This window comes from Uranotaenia lowii, chromosome 2 (assembly GCF_029784155.1).
Source record: "Uranotaenia lowii strain MFRU-FL chromosome 2, ASM2978415v1, whole genome shotgun sequence".
Taxonomy (NCBI): Eukaryota; Metazoa; Arthropoda; class Insecta; order Diptera; family Culicidae; genus Uranotaenia; species Uranotaenia lowii.
In genome coordinates this window covers 52,438,902-52,454,034 of record NC_073692.1, presented here as the reverse complement: position 1 = coordinate 52,454,034, position 15,133 = coordinate 52,438,902, and positions in this window count along the sequence as shown.

Genomic DNA, 15,133 nt, shown 5'->3' with positions numbered 1-15,133 from the left:
CGGGAAGGTTCGTGGATTGAGAGGTGTACCGTTACTTTCTGCGGTTAGCAAGGGTGACCTCACGACCGACGGCTGGCACGGGTCTCAAGATTCGCAACCGGGATGATTCAGCTCGAAGGTCGGAAGGTTCAGCTTGAGCAACACCTCGGATTAATGGGTGGAATTGATGGTTACTCTCGTGCTTTGCTTGTGCGTTGTAGTCAGATCATCAGATGCCTTTGCTGATCCAAGCACAGCGGACCACTAGCGCAGAGAATCTTCGGCACAGGGGCCATGAGCTCCAGGTCAGCCAAAAAGTGCAACTAGAGTTGTTGCCGGGAAGTCGGATCCCGAGAGGGTTACTCTCGATGCCGTCATGAGACATGCTGCGGTTAGCAGCGTCAGCTCATTTCCGACGGCCGGAAGGAAGACTCCCGGAATCTGCAAACAGCATTAGTCGTGATCTAACGCTCCAGATGGAGGGTTACCCCAGATCAGAGTTTTAGAGAAGCTGATTGTCGAGAGGGTTGCTCTCCTGATGTGGAGTTACGTTGCACGGTTGTACCCAACAAGGGTGATTTGATCCAGAATCAGAATAGGGGCAGGCTCAATAACCATGCGTTTCCTCATTCGGGTTTGCTGTTATGTTACATGATTTTTGCATGAAACGATTTGTAGCAGAACCGTATCACAAACAAACACCGAACGGCCGATCGGTAAGCAGCAGGTTTGAACTCGATGCCAAGGAAATAGTGAAAACCACGTTAGTTCCGGAAAACTGCGTAAAAAAGATCTTGCGAATTCCAGGACGGTGGAAACAAGACCGACGGAGCACAGAGGGTATGAAGAGGAATCTTAAGGAAATAAGTACACGGTGCCAGGACCTTGTGAAGACGTTAGAAAATTGTTTTTGACGCCATTTTGAAATCCATGCTGTAAATGACTGAAAATCGCATAAAACAACCACAAGCAAGGTTGCCAAAATCACAAAAAAGTCTGTAATTTCACAGAATGTTCAGCAAATTTTCATACCAGAAACTATGTCAGATCGCAGAATTTTGAAATATTCACAGATTTCACAGATTTTTTGAATTTTAAATGGATTTCCAAAATTTAAATGTTTTTTCAATATGAAATTGAGATTTCTCAACCCTTCGTTTCATAAAGTAACAAATTTGCAACAATTAATGTATGGAAAAAGGAAAAAATCGTATTTCATTTTAATTTTTTTTCTTGATCTTCTCATCATTTCCAACTTTAAAAAATTGTTTTAAGGAAAAATAAAAAATCATGAAATGAAGGGTTAATTTGAATTTGAAAAGTATGATAAGATTGGTACTGTTTATTGATTTTTCCCAACTAGAGTGTCCATTTCCCGACCATTTTGGCGTTCCCGGGAATCGGGAAATCTGACGATCCTTTTCCCGGGATCCCGGGTAAAATTGAAAATGAAGATTTTAACATGAAGACCCATATCCTCTACTGCTTAACGATTCTCATCAATCTGGTATTGCTAAATTTAAGGCAGTACCTAGTATTGCAAAATATTTCAAAAATTTTCAATGTGTCAAAAAATCAATAAGCAAACCAAAGACCCAAAAACACAGTTCTTTAATCGAAAAACTGGCCTGATTCTAGCTGCAAAAATTTGAAATAGTTGAAAAGGTGTCTCACTATCGATAGAAGTTAGTTAGCTAGACTGTTATTCATCGAACATCGTAAATTTTCAGAAAACTATCCATTTGTTTAACAATATGTCTTTTCTTTGCTGATGATTTTGCTACTGGAAACAGTATCCGAAACGGAGTTTCTAAATGATGAGTGTTGCAAATTAGAACATTCAGATTCTTTCCGTAGCGTTTCAGTATTGGAATTGATTGGTTTTATAGATTCTTTGGCGTTTTTCACTATTACACTATGTATCCGATTGGAAACACATGTTTTGATCAAATTCCTAGTGTTAACCGGAGTAAAGAAAAAAAAATTAAGACTAAGCCATCAACATGACATGACCTTTAGAACACAAATTCAACCATTTTCTGACTATTTTTTTTGTCAAATTTTGTAGGTTTGCAAAACCGACGGAAAAATGAACCTGTCATCGTAGAATTTGCCTTTTTTTTAAAAGTTGGGTGGCACTTTCTAACTGGGATAGCATTTTTTCCAATCGATCGATGCGCACTCTGGAATCGATATTGCGTACTGTTGGAAAATTATCCAACAAACGAAATCGAGTGTCCAGTCAGTATGGTGGTAGAACTATCATTTTTCTTGCTCAATAAGATTCTTTTTGCCAATTTAGATCGTGTAAATTTGTAGTAATTTAGAACATTAAACTGGCTTCGGGAATTCCCGGGATTTTTTAAGCGTTTCCCGGGATTCGGAAATTCCCGATTTTTTCTGATTCCCGGGAATTCTCGACCGGGAAATCTCGGGTAGGACACTCTATTCCCAACTGATATGTAAAAAATACCCAACTTATCATGAATTTTCATTGAAATTAAAGAAAATAGCATCACAGAAAACTATTACAGAATTTTTGGGTAAAATTACAGAAAGTCAGATTTTTTTTTCTAAAACACACAAAAAAATTTCAGCACCCTTGCCCATATTATGGGTATGGAGTAAAGTAAGACTCAATTAGCAGAGGTTGAGTTTCACTGTCTTAAAATATAATAAAATTATGAAAAAAATATAACAAAAATATGAAAAAATATGACTAATGTGATAAAATATAACAAAAATTATAAAATTATGACAAAAAAATTGAGAAAAATGTTACAAAAATTTGACAATAAAATGGCAAAGTCATGGACAAAATATTGAAAAACTATATTTGAATTTAGTTTTTCAATATTTTGGCCATGACTTTGCCATTTTATTGTCAAATTTTTGTAACATTTTTCTCAATTTGTTTGTCATAATTTTTTAATTTTTGTTATATTTTTATCACATTTGTCATATTGACAGATGGCAGAAATTTGACAATAAAATTAAAAAAAAAACATGGCAAACCTATCATAAAAAAATTACAAAAAATTATAAAAATTTAAAATAATGAAAAAAAACTTAAACAAAAATTTGACAACAATAAGAAAAATATGACAAATGTAATAAAAATATGACAACTATAATAACTAATAAATAATGACAAATTTGGCAATAAAATTACAGCAATCTGAGAATCCTATGACACAAATTTAACAAATGTGATGAAAATATGACAAAAAAACACAAAAGTGACTAAAATGTGAAAAAATTATGACAAAAATATTATAAAAATATGACAAAAATGTGAAAAAAAAACTATGACAAAACTTTGTTATAGTTCTGTCAGATTTTTGTAATTTTTTTTCGTAAATTTTTGACACAATTTTTCATTATTTGTATTTTTTTTGTTATAGTTTTGACAGTTTTTTTTTATTTGATTATTGAATTTTGTCATGGTTTTGTTTTTTTTTTGATTATACTCGTTCTAACATGACAATGACATGACATGAAAGCCCATAAGCTAAGGTTGCCAGAATTTTTTCCACTCCCATCCGGGCCTAGCAATTCCGGGCGTATTTTCAAAAAAACCTGGCAAAATCCGGGCATGGATTTTAATTTTTAAAATCCAAAAACCGGGCAAAAACCGGGCAAAATTTAGGTGTTATTATATATAAAAGCAAAGAAAAAATGCAAAAAAAACTGAAATTAATATTAATGCAATAAAACAATGCTCGATTAGTTTAATGTAATTGCAGACTTCCAATAACTTTTTGGAACACTTAAACATTTAAAGGTTTATAAAAGTAAATCAGCAAAATTATTTGAAACAACCGTTGAGAATTTCCGTTCCGAGAATACCGTTAATCGATTTTGCTAAAACTTACTCAAAAACTTTGATTTTTTTTTGTTTCTATGTGAAAATTGTGAAAAAATCCGGGCAATATCCGGACTTTTTTCACGATATCCGGGCAACCGGGCCGGACCGGACTTTCTCAAATTTTTGCATTAAATATCCGGGCAAACCCGGATATAACCGGGCAATCTGGCAAGCTTACCATAAGCCCATAGTTTTGTCTTTATTTTATCACATCTGTCATATTTTTGTAACATAGTTTTGCCATATTCTACCACATTTGTCATATTTTTGTCATTTTAATGTCAAATTGCTGCCATATTATAACCACCCTCGTCACAATGTTTTAATAGCTTTGTCTTACGTTTGTCTGATTTTTGTGATTTTATTGCTAATTTTTTTTTATTTAATGTTGTCATATTTGTAATTTTTTTTGTCAAATATTTTTTTTATATTTTTAAACTGCGACCCAGAGTAGAATGTTAATACATGGGCCCCGGAGAGGCGCAAGATGTGGGTTCAAGTCCTACCGGGAGACAAGGCGAATTTTTTTCGCATGTTTTTCAACATCAATTTTCTCTTATCTAGTCCCTGAAATTTAATCTAAGTTGGATTCATTTCTCTACAAAAAAATATTTTTTTTATTTTAGTTTTGTTTTGTTTTAGGTATTTGTCATTTTATTGTAAAATTTTGATCATAAATTTTGATCATATTGACTCGTGAAATTCGAGTTTTCATCCGATTGCCATCAAATTTACAGGGATTCAAAAATATCTATTAAACTTCATTTTACCATTTTACTCGAATTTTATTTACAGTCATTACGCAAATGCCCGCACCTTGGCCTTCGCCCCGGCCATAAGATTCGGCACAACCTGTGAATCAACCGTGTTTTTTGCATGTAAACCTATATTTTCTTCAGTTCTTCGACTGTCTTCACTATCTTAGGTCGTTTAAGAAGGTGCTGCTTCATAATCTCCCAGTATGATTTTAGAAAAAATGTAGGGTAATTGAGGGTAAAAACGCCATAACTCCATATTTCAAAGCGTACGGTGGCTCAAACAGCCTTAATTGGATTCCTCGGAAAAAATTGCATAATATAAGTCTCGATTGGTTCAAAATTATCAAGTCCGATCATGGTTTTTCTTAACTTTTTGAAAAATTAGAGGGAATTTAGGGTAAAACAGTCATCACTCCTGTTTCCGATGCGTGCGGTGTGTCAAATAGGCTTCGTTGCATTCCTCGAAAAAAATCACACATGATACGTTTCATTTGGTTCAAATTTTCAAGTCCGAACATGCTTTTTCTGAGCTATTTGAAAAATGTAGGGAAATTGAGGGTAAAACAGCCATAACTTCTGTTTCCAATCCGTGCGGTGGCTCAAACAGGCTTCGTTGGATTCCTTGGGAAAAATTACATAGGACCCAACCCATTTGGTTCAAAATTTTCAAGTTCGAACATGCTTTTTTCTGAAATCATTGGAAAATGTAGGGAAATTGAGGGTAAAAACAGCGATAACTCCATTTCCCGAAACGTGCGGTGGCTCAAACAGCCTTCATTGGATTTCTCGAAAAAAAATCACACAAGATACGTCCCAAAAGATTAAAAAAACTTCAAGACCGAACTTGAATTTTCTTAACAATTTGAAAAATTGAGGGGAATTGAGGGTAAAACAGCCATAACTTCATTTTCCAAAGCGTGCGGGGGCTCAAACAGCCTTCATTCGATTCACCGGAAAAAACTACACAAGATACAACCCATTTAGTTCAACATTTTGAAGTCCGGACAACCTTTTTTCTGAAATAATTGAAAAATATAGGGGAATTGAGGGAAAAAACAGCCATAACACCTTTTTCTGAAGCGTATGGTGGCCGAAATAGCCTTCATTCGATTGCTCAGAAAAAATTACACACGATAGGTCTGTTTTCGTTCAAAATTCTCCGGTTCAAATCAGTGTTTTTCTGGAATGTTTAAAAAATATAGGGGAATAAGGGGTTAAAAAGGCACTATATCTCCGTTCCGGCGCTTGAAACTATGTCAAATCGATTCTCCAGAAATTTTCACAAAAAGAAAGTATAATTTCATAGATTTGGGTCATGTAGGACGAAAGATATTGAATTTCTTCGCGGTTTGTACACTTTTTCCCCATTGTGCAATGGTTAAAAAGTTAGAGCAATTTCATAGTGTGTCAATTTCATTGTGGACAGAGTGGACACCCTTTAGGTAGGACTGCAAAAATTGAAAAAATATTATCGCTCTTTTCGAACTACAAAACGAGAATCTAGTGATTTTTTTTAAATTCGCCAAAACTTAAAAACACCCTACAAAGACGCTCTTTTGTATAGTAAAGTTTTGGCACGTTGCCCACTGACTTCTACAAACATTTTACCGGAATACGGCTTGCCGTTTTGAAATGCGAATTTTCCATTTGATTACCCTGGTTTTGAAAGTTGCTTCCATTCCATGAAAAACATCTCATACCCGAAACAAACAACATTCGTCCATCCACCCCCACCTTTTTTCACCCACACCCATCAGCAAGGCAGGCAGTGGCAAGAAAAGTTGGAGTCCAATTTTTTTTGCTTGCCCCGATTCCTCGGTAAAGTTTCCTCGGATAGAATCGAATAGAGGAAACCCGGGCCACGAGGCCTTGGGCACTTTGAAGGTTTCTGGCATGGTGGCCACAGAAAATCTGATAGACTCATTCATTCATGGGAAGTGATTTGTGAGGAGCGAGCGAACGGCCCGGCGTTGTTAAGTAAGGTGGATCATCAAAAGTAGATGGGCTCTCTAGCCAGTCAGCTAGTCAGCTGCCATCACGGCCGGCCGAGCAAACCTTCGTAAAAGCCAGAAGAGACTTACCTTTTACCTTTGCCCACATGTTCGGTACTTACAGCAATGATGTGAACAACCATCAGACTCAGAGCACACATACACGCAGACACCCGTACCTACAACCAATACACAAACGTGTGGGTGGGGTTGGAAATATCAAATTCAGCCGTGCTAAGTAAAAGGTCGCTGCGTGGGTGGAAATAAGCCATAGCCGGTGGAATTATCTTACCTCGAAATGGTATCATTCGCACCAAACCTTCCTACACGCACATGAACAGAGCGATGCTTTTTCGATGTGTTTGTGTGTTTTGTGTACATAAGGTTGGTGGTTCTACTTTGAGCTTTCTTTTAAAGAAAACGTGAATTTTAACATTAGATGTTTTCTTTATCCATTGGTTAAAGATTCTTCTTTTGTTGAATCATCTTAATCAAACTTTGTAATAAAAAAGACTCATAAACTCATCCCGATTGGTATGACCTTATCATGGAAAAACTTTGAACCATCATAAAAGCCACACTTTACGACCATCAGTATTAATTTCCGAGAGGAAATTACTTGTTTGTAGTTTTCTGTGGCAATTAACCATTGAAATCGAATGACGACGTGGTGTTATGTTTTGTTCAAAGACTTGTACATTGTACAGCGAAAGTAGTTTTAAAAGTTCTAAATGAAAAATCAAATAGATTATTTGAAGGTTTTCTCTGACAGACCCGATTTATTTTTACCATCCCTTTCTTAAATTGATTCAAAGCAAAAAAAGAAGCTTTTCCGTTCAAGTTTAGAGTCTGGATGGATTGGAAATGATTGATTTTCTACCATAAAGAAGACTCGACTTTTTCGCCATGTTGAACATGTCGGGCGTGGGAGCAAAACATCCCCGGGAATTGATTTCGGATTATCTTCCGACATGATCTGATTCGATGGTTTTATTTTTGTTTTGCGAGCGAAGATGGTTTCGTTCACTCTTTATGTTTGGCTCGTTTGAGAATTTGCGTCTGTTATCGAGTTCTGGGAAATCTGTTTACTTGCACTGAGCTTGTTGTTTTTTTACACGGGTAACTTTTATCTTCAGGAAAAGTTTACGCTCTGAATTGCCGCTGATGATAACGATCTTATTATGTTTGTAGATAGATGATGTAAGCAACCGGGAACATTGTAGAATTTTCTCCCAGATTCAGTTAGGAGAGGTAAAAAAAAACTTTTGAACTGTTTTGTGATTTAAGATGGCTTTGTGTGTTTTGGGAGATTCAATTAAATTCAGACACTTGAGCTCTGAACTTTCAAAACATTTTTAACAAGTTGACAGACATTGTTTACGATTATTATTTTATAAATAAATCGCATATCTTACCCAGATCTACAACAGCAAACTGACAAGTCAGACTCAAATTGACAATTTTGACAATTTTTGACAATTTTGACAAATTTGACAATTTTGACAATTTTGATAATTTTGACAATTTTGACAATTTTGACAATTTTGACAATTTTGACAATTTTGACAATTTTGACAATTTTGACAATTTTGACAATTTTGACAGTTTTGACAATTTTGACAATTTTGACAATTTTGACAATTTTGACAATTTTGACAATTTTGACAATTTTGACAATTTTGACAATTTTGACAATTTTGACAATTTTGACAATTTTGACAATTTTGACAATTTTGACAATTTTGACAATTTTGACAATTTTGACAATTTTGACAATTTTGACAATTTTGACAATTTTGACAATTTTGACAATTTTGACAATTTTGACAATTTTGACAATTTTGACAATTTTGACAATTTTGACAATTTTGACAATTTTGACAATTTTGACAATTTTGACAATTTTGACAATTTTGACAATTTTGACAATTTTGACAATTTTGACAATTTTGACAATTTTGACAATTTTGACAATTTTGACAATTTTGACAATTTTGACAATTTTGACAATTTTGACAATTTTGACAATTTTGACAATTTTGACAATTTTGACAATTTTGACAATTTTGACAATTTTGACAATTTTGACAATTTTGACAATTTTGACAATTTTGACAATTTTGACAATTTTGACAATTTTGACAATTTTGACAATTTTGACAATTTTGACAATTTTGACAATTTTGACAATTTTGACAATTTCGACAATTTTGACAATTTTGACAATTTTGACAATTTTGACAATTTTGACAATTTTGACAATTTTGACAATTTTGACAATTTTGACAATTTTGACAATTTTGACAATTTTGACAATTTTGACAATTTTGACAATTTTGACAATTTTGACAATTTTGACAATTTTGACAATTTTGACAATTTTGACAATTTTGACAATTTTGACAATTTTGACAATTTTGACAATTTTGACAATTTTGACAATTTTGACAATTTTGACAATTTTGACAATTTTGACAATTTTGACAATTTTGACAATTTTGACAATTTTGACAATTTTGACAATTTTGACAATTTTGACAATTTTGACAATTTTGACAATTTTGACAATTTTGACAATTTTGACAATTTTGACAATTTTGACAATTTTGACAATTTTGACAATTTTGACAATTTTGACAATTTTGACAATTTTGACAATTTTGACAATTTTGACAATTTTGACAATTTTGACAATTTTGACAATTTTGACAATTTTGACAATTTTGACAATTTTGACAATTTTGACAATTTTGACAATTTTAATAAATGATCGATAATTTAATTGATAAGGAATTACGTTTGATAATGACACCTCTATAGCTTTGTCAATAAACTTTCAAAGTTTTACTGTTCAACAGAATTCACTCCATCCACAAACAGAATATCGACATTGGCCGCCGCGAAATGTTACCCTTAATTGTATCATTTTTTATTCAACGTGGAAAACTCGTAAGCTCGATTCGGGCCTAAGTGAAATTGCATTCGACCAGCTGATATCACCGGAGCGCTGTGACAGCCGCCAGTCTGATGTGATGGCATTTGCATGTCCCAGCAACAGCTTACAGAACTCAGTAACGGCAATGGCAACAACAAAATATGTACACAAAATGTTGTCCCGTCATCGTTGATGTGCACTACTAAAAGTGGATCAGCATAAATTATTCAAAACTTTCCCGGAACTCGGGACGGTCCTAGATCTAGCGGGAGAAATTGTTAAAAAAAAGAATGATGTCAGAACTGGATAAAGGAAGACCGAGGTCGCCGATTGGGTTCCAAAACGTTGACGTTGCACCAAATGTGGTCTGCCTTATTTTTGCATAACATTTGTAGATGCTGAAATGCATTCTTTTTCTCGCATCCGCTCGTTGAAGGTTACTGTTGTCGGCAGATTTTTTTTTCCATACGTCATCACTACTACATATTTACATAAAGTTGATTCGTTCCTGACGATGTTGACGACATAAGATTATGAAATATGACTGGCTACATTTTTCCCAGTACTGGGAGCATTCGATAGCCCTGGGATTTTTTTTATCTATGAAGCCACTTACTAAAAGCCTGAAAAAATAAAAAAGAACTCAGAACTGAATAATAAACTAATAATGGGAGCTAGTAGGTAGTAGGTAAAAAAACTCATACCCGAGTTTACTCAATCTATTCCATTTCAATGTGTTTATTTGAAGAGGATTTCTAATAACTTGGTCATTTGTCTGTTAGACTAAGATTAAGAATATACACTTAATTTAAACTCATATTAATGTTTTAATTCAAATTTAGAGGTCTTCTTAGAATTTAAATGTAAATACAAAATTAAAGTGCTTTAAGTTGCCCGTAGCCCGTGGCGTAGAGGATAGCCTTCAAGTCTTCTAAGCCAACGGCCATGAGATCGAATCCCGGTCACGGCATACATTGTACACTTTCTGTGGGTTGGTGGTTTTAGGATTTGTAAGATGCTAGCCATCATATCCTCGAAAGTTGTACGCTTAGAGTTAAGTAAAAAGGAATCTCTTCGAGGAAACATTAAGTTTCATAGAGATCCTGTATGTGTTAGTGTTCGTTTAAAAAAAAAGTTTCAATGTGAAATTTTTAGTCTTGATTAAAATGTGATTGATTTTTTTGCCTTTGATCGTCATTCCGATCAAGATGCTTCTAAACTTAACTTGGAACGGTGACTCCAGAGAGTGTATCAGAATTAAATGAATATTGAACTTTTGTTCGAAATATTTTCCAACTTTCCAAATAAACTTACATATATGATAAAGTGAAGCTTTTAATTGTTCAAAAAAAAATTGAAACAATAAAATGGCTCCAGATTGTTAAATTTAGGAATAAAATACTACTTACAGTAATCAGATAAGATCGATTGAAGCCTTTGTCAAAACAATTTTTTTTAATAAGGCCTTATGGGAATCTTGAAGAAATAGAATCAAATCAATGTAATACCTTTCTTGATTGAAGAATATTCAAGCGATTTTACTTTAATAGAATTTTCTAAGTACACGATGAACGCAATATTATAAATCATGTGAAAGATTCTCTGGAGCCACTTTTGTAAATATGATTTTTGTTTCCGGTATATACAATACATGAAGAAAAATGGGAGATCCTGGAAAATACAGCAGAAAACAACTTTATAGTTTCAGTTGTTTTTGCAAAATCAAATAAATGTTTTCAGCAATTGTGTTCTCTGAAAGGCAACAGTCGCAACAGTGATAAATACAATTATTTTCAATGTAATAGGTATGCCTTCAACTAATGGAAAAAATACTGTTTTTACGAAACTGAAATTTCATTTAATTTTTTTTATGTGAAAGTTTATCTTTATATTCGTTCAGAGTTTTACTGCAGTTTTTTCAAAATTTTCTCATTTTTTTTCATAGAATTTCAATTTTTATCAGATATATAATTTTTAATGACATTTGACTCATTTCAAAGGTTCTGGTTCCAAACTCCCATACCAAAAATTGTATTTCAGTTTTTATGATTCGGATTCTGTATCCAGTTTAGGATTCTTGATTTTCAGTTCGAGTATGAAATGAGAAATGGAAAGCTGCTTAGAAATCCTTGTTCAAATTTGTTTTTTCATTTCATTTTTTATCTAATTTGATTCATGATTTACGAAAATTGTATGCATATATTTTGAAATATTTTGATTATAATTTTCTTTTAATTTTCCGCTTTAAGTCTCAAGTTTTTTTAAGTAATATTCCGAACCCAAAAAAGACTTTTTTCATATGCAGATTCAAAGTTTTTTTAACTTAATTCTTTCGAAAAATTGTAATATAACAAAGCTTAAAAATGGCGATCTAAAATTTAAAGCTCAGAATAAGATTCATCATTCAAAATCCATATTTTAACTCATATTCACTATTCAGATTTAAAATAAATTAATTAAATAATGAATTCAGATTTAAACCCACAACTCACCACAGAGTTCAAATCAAAGATTCATTAATGAGAGCTCTGAAACTTGGCTTTTAAAGTTCTGATCTAGAATTGAGATTCGGAAATCAAGTTTTTGTACATTTCAGTAATCGAATTGAAAATTGAAAAAAAGATTGAAAATTCTTATGTTAAATTTTGGTGTGGAATTTAGATTTAGAATGCAGGTTAAAAATTCAGGAAATGATTTAGCTGTAAATAAATTTAACAATCAAGCTAAAAATATCAAATTAACTATTTCGTTGAGTTATTCAAGAGATCACAAATTCATGAATTTGTTTGTTAATTTATTTTCAAAATTTCTAATTTTCGATCAAAGTTAGTTTGTTAACATAATTCAGCTGAAAATCACAAATATAGAGTAGGATTTGAGTTTTTTTTTAGTTTTAAATTATGTTTTATGAAAAAAATCTAATTTTTTTAAGATAAGTTAACCACCGTTTAATTGATTTTTGAAAATTTATTTTCGGCATATCGGTGGAAATGTATAGTCTTGGGGAAAAAATATCAAAATTAAAAATTGATAAAGATGAATAAAAAGTTTGGACAACATCTGTAAATTTTCTCCTAACTTTTCTATCCATCTTTATCAAATTTTAATCCTTTCTTCAAGAATCCACATTTTGGCCCATATTCTGAAAAAAATTTGTGCTAATGTATAATTGTTATATTTTATCTTAAAAAATGTCTTGTACAGAATTATCATTATGGAATTGCTTTTAAATGAAAAATATTTGCTGATTAAGAAACTTGTACCTGATCTTTATCTCAAATATCTGCACAGAATTCTATATATTTTCGTTGTTTTTTTTCAAATATTATTAATAATGAAGTTTAAAAAAAAAAACAACAAATTTCAAAATAAAATCACTGCTTAAATTATTCTATTTTATTTTATTCTATTTTGTTTATTTCTAAAGGATTTTAACCAACATAGTCATTCGTCCTCTTCGCTGCTAGAATTATAAATTTGGATCAAGTTTGCAAGAACCAGATTTGATCCGAAAATTTCAATTCCTATCTTTTATTTTTGAAAATTTGATTTATTTACATCAATATGGTTAAAATCTTTGTATTTACTCAAAATTTGGAAGACTAAGTTAATTTTATATGACCATAGATTAAGTTTTTGTTAAAGAAATTGAAAGCTTTCCTAAAATACTTATTTAGACTCAAATAAAATTAGAATAATCTAACAGAATCTTGAACAAATTAAAAGATTTTAAGCGCGATGAAAGTAAATTTCATATTTTGTTATTTTAAGTATCATTATGCAGATTTAGCTCACCATTTCAAAAATCTTAGGACCAAGGTTTCCTGAAAATATTCTGTGTTTTGACGAAAAATTTCTGACTCTCTGTGATTTTACCCAAAAATTCTGTGACGGTTTTCTGTGATGCCTTTTCTATAATTTTTTATCAAAATTCATGTCAAATTGGGTCTTAATTACATTTAACTCAAGAAAAATCAAGTTACATTACCAATTTTATCATATTTATCCAGTTCAAAGATAGTTATCCGAAATTTATATTTACATAAAACATTAAATTTGGAAAAAACGACAGAAATTTCAAAATTCTGTAAAATTTGTTAATATTTCTAAAATACTGTGTTCTGTGACACAGATTCTGTGATGAAAATTGGCTCAAAATTCTGTGAATTTTGTGATTTCGGCAAACTTGCTTAGAACATATTCTCTAAAGTTACAATTTAACCCCCTAGAACTCAATTTATTTTTTCGCTGAAAAATTCACAGAAGCTCAATATTATGATAACAAACAATTTTTATCTCTGAAAAACTTCAAAGATAAGAATTTTTTTGACAATTATTTTGAAAATTGTTTAAGAACAGAGGCTAAGGAACTTGACTTTCAGTACTTTCTCAGTTATAATTTTTACATCATGTTCACACTGATCTACAGCAATATTTTTTAGTAGCTTTTGTTAAAATTGGCCCATAAGTAACTGAGATATTTCAACTTGTAATTATTGTGCGTGTTTTTCGAATTTTTTTCGTACTTTCCCAATCCCGCCTTTAGACGGGCTTTATGTTTCATCTCTCCTAACTTAAGATATTTTTTTTCTCAAGTAATCAATCCAAAATAGTGGTAATCCTTTGACCTAACTGCCAAAAATTTTTTAGATCGAAATATATATATTTGCTGAGGATTTCTGAGGCTACCAAATGGATCATTTTTGGAAAATTGGTCCATTTCTACTTTTCTTAAGTTTTTGAGTCTCACTTAGCTGATTCTTTTGACAACTGCTAGTAAAATAGTATTCAGTTATAAGGATTGAAAGATTTACATATTTTTAATCATTTACTGAAAACAGTTGTAAATTTAAATATTTATTTATTAAATTTTTATCATTCATGCATTGTTTGAGCTTAAAAAAAAGCATCAATCACTAATAAACCTTATGACTCCGAGTCGCAAAGTTTTTTTTAACATCATGAACTTGATGCCTAATTAATTCAAATTTTTATTTGAGATCTCTTTCTCTTCCTGCTTTCCAATTCGACTTCCTGGATCTGGTTCCTTATTTGAAACCTGTCCATTGAAATGCAACATTCTAGATAGTAAAAATTATTTTGTGACTGAAATATAGAATTTGAACTGATTTGATTATCTTTGTATATTAGCCACTTTTAAGATTTCTAAGTACGATTTTTGGTTATTAAATAACTTTTTAAATAAGTTATTTGAAGCTTAGAATTTAATTTTGAATGTTGAATTGAAAAAAGTAATCAGGAACTCAGATCAGAATATATATTCCATAATCTGAATTTTAAAAATTTAAATCTCAGTTTCAAAATGAAACTTAAAATCAACATGAAAATAATTAATAGGTATCTATTTGACAAAAGTTTCAAAATTTTGTTCTCGATTTGTTAAAACTTTAATTAAAATATTCAACAGCTTTTATTGAGAAAAGGATAAATTTTACTTTCTTTAACTTAAAGATGTATACATAATTTTACACTTATTGCATCTTATATAAATTTTTTTAGGTAGATAAAAAGTTATTGCACTGAAAAGTTTATGTACACTAGGCGGATAGCGATAAAAATAATAATATTATTTATTTTGGAA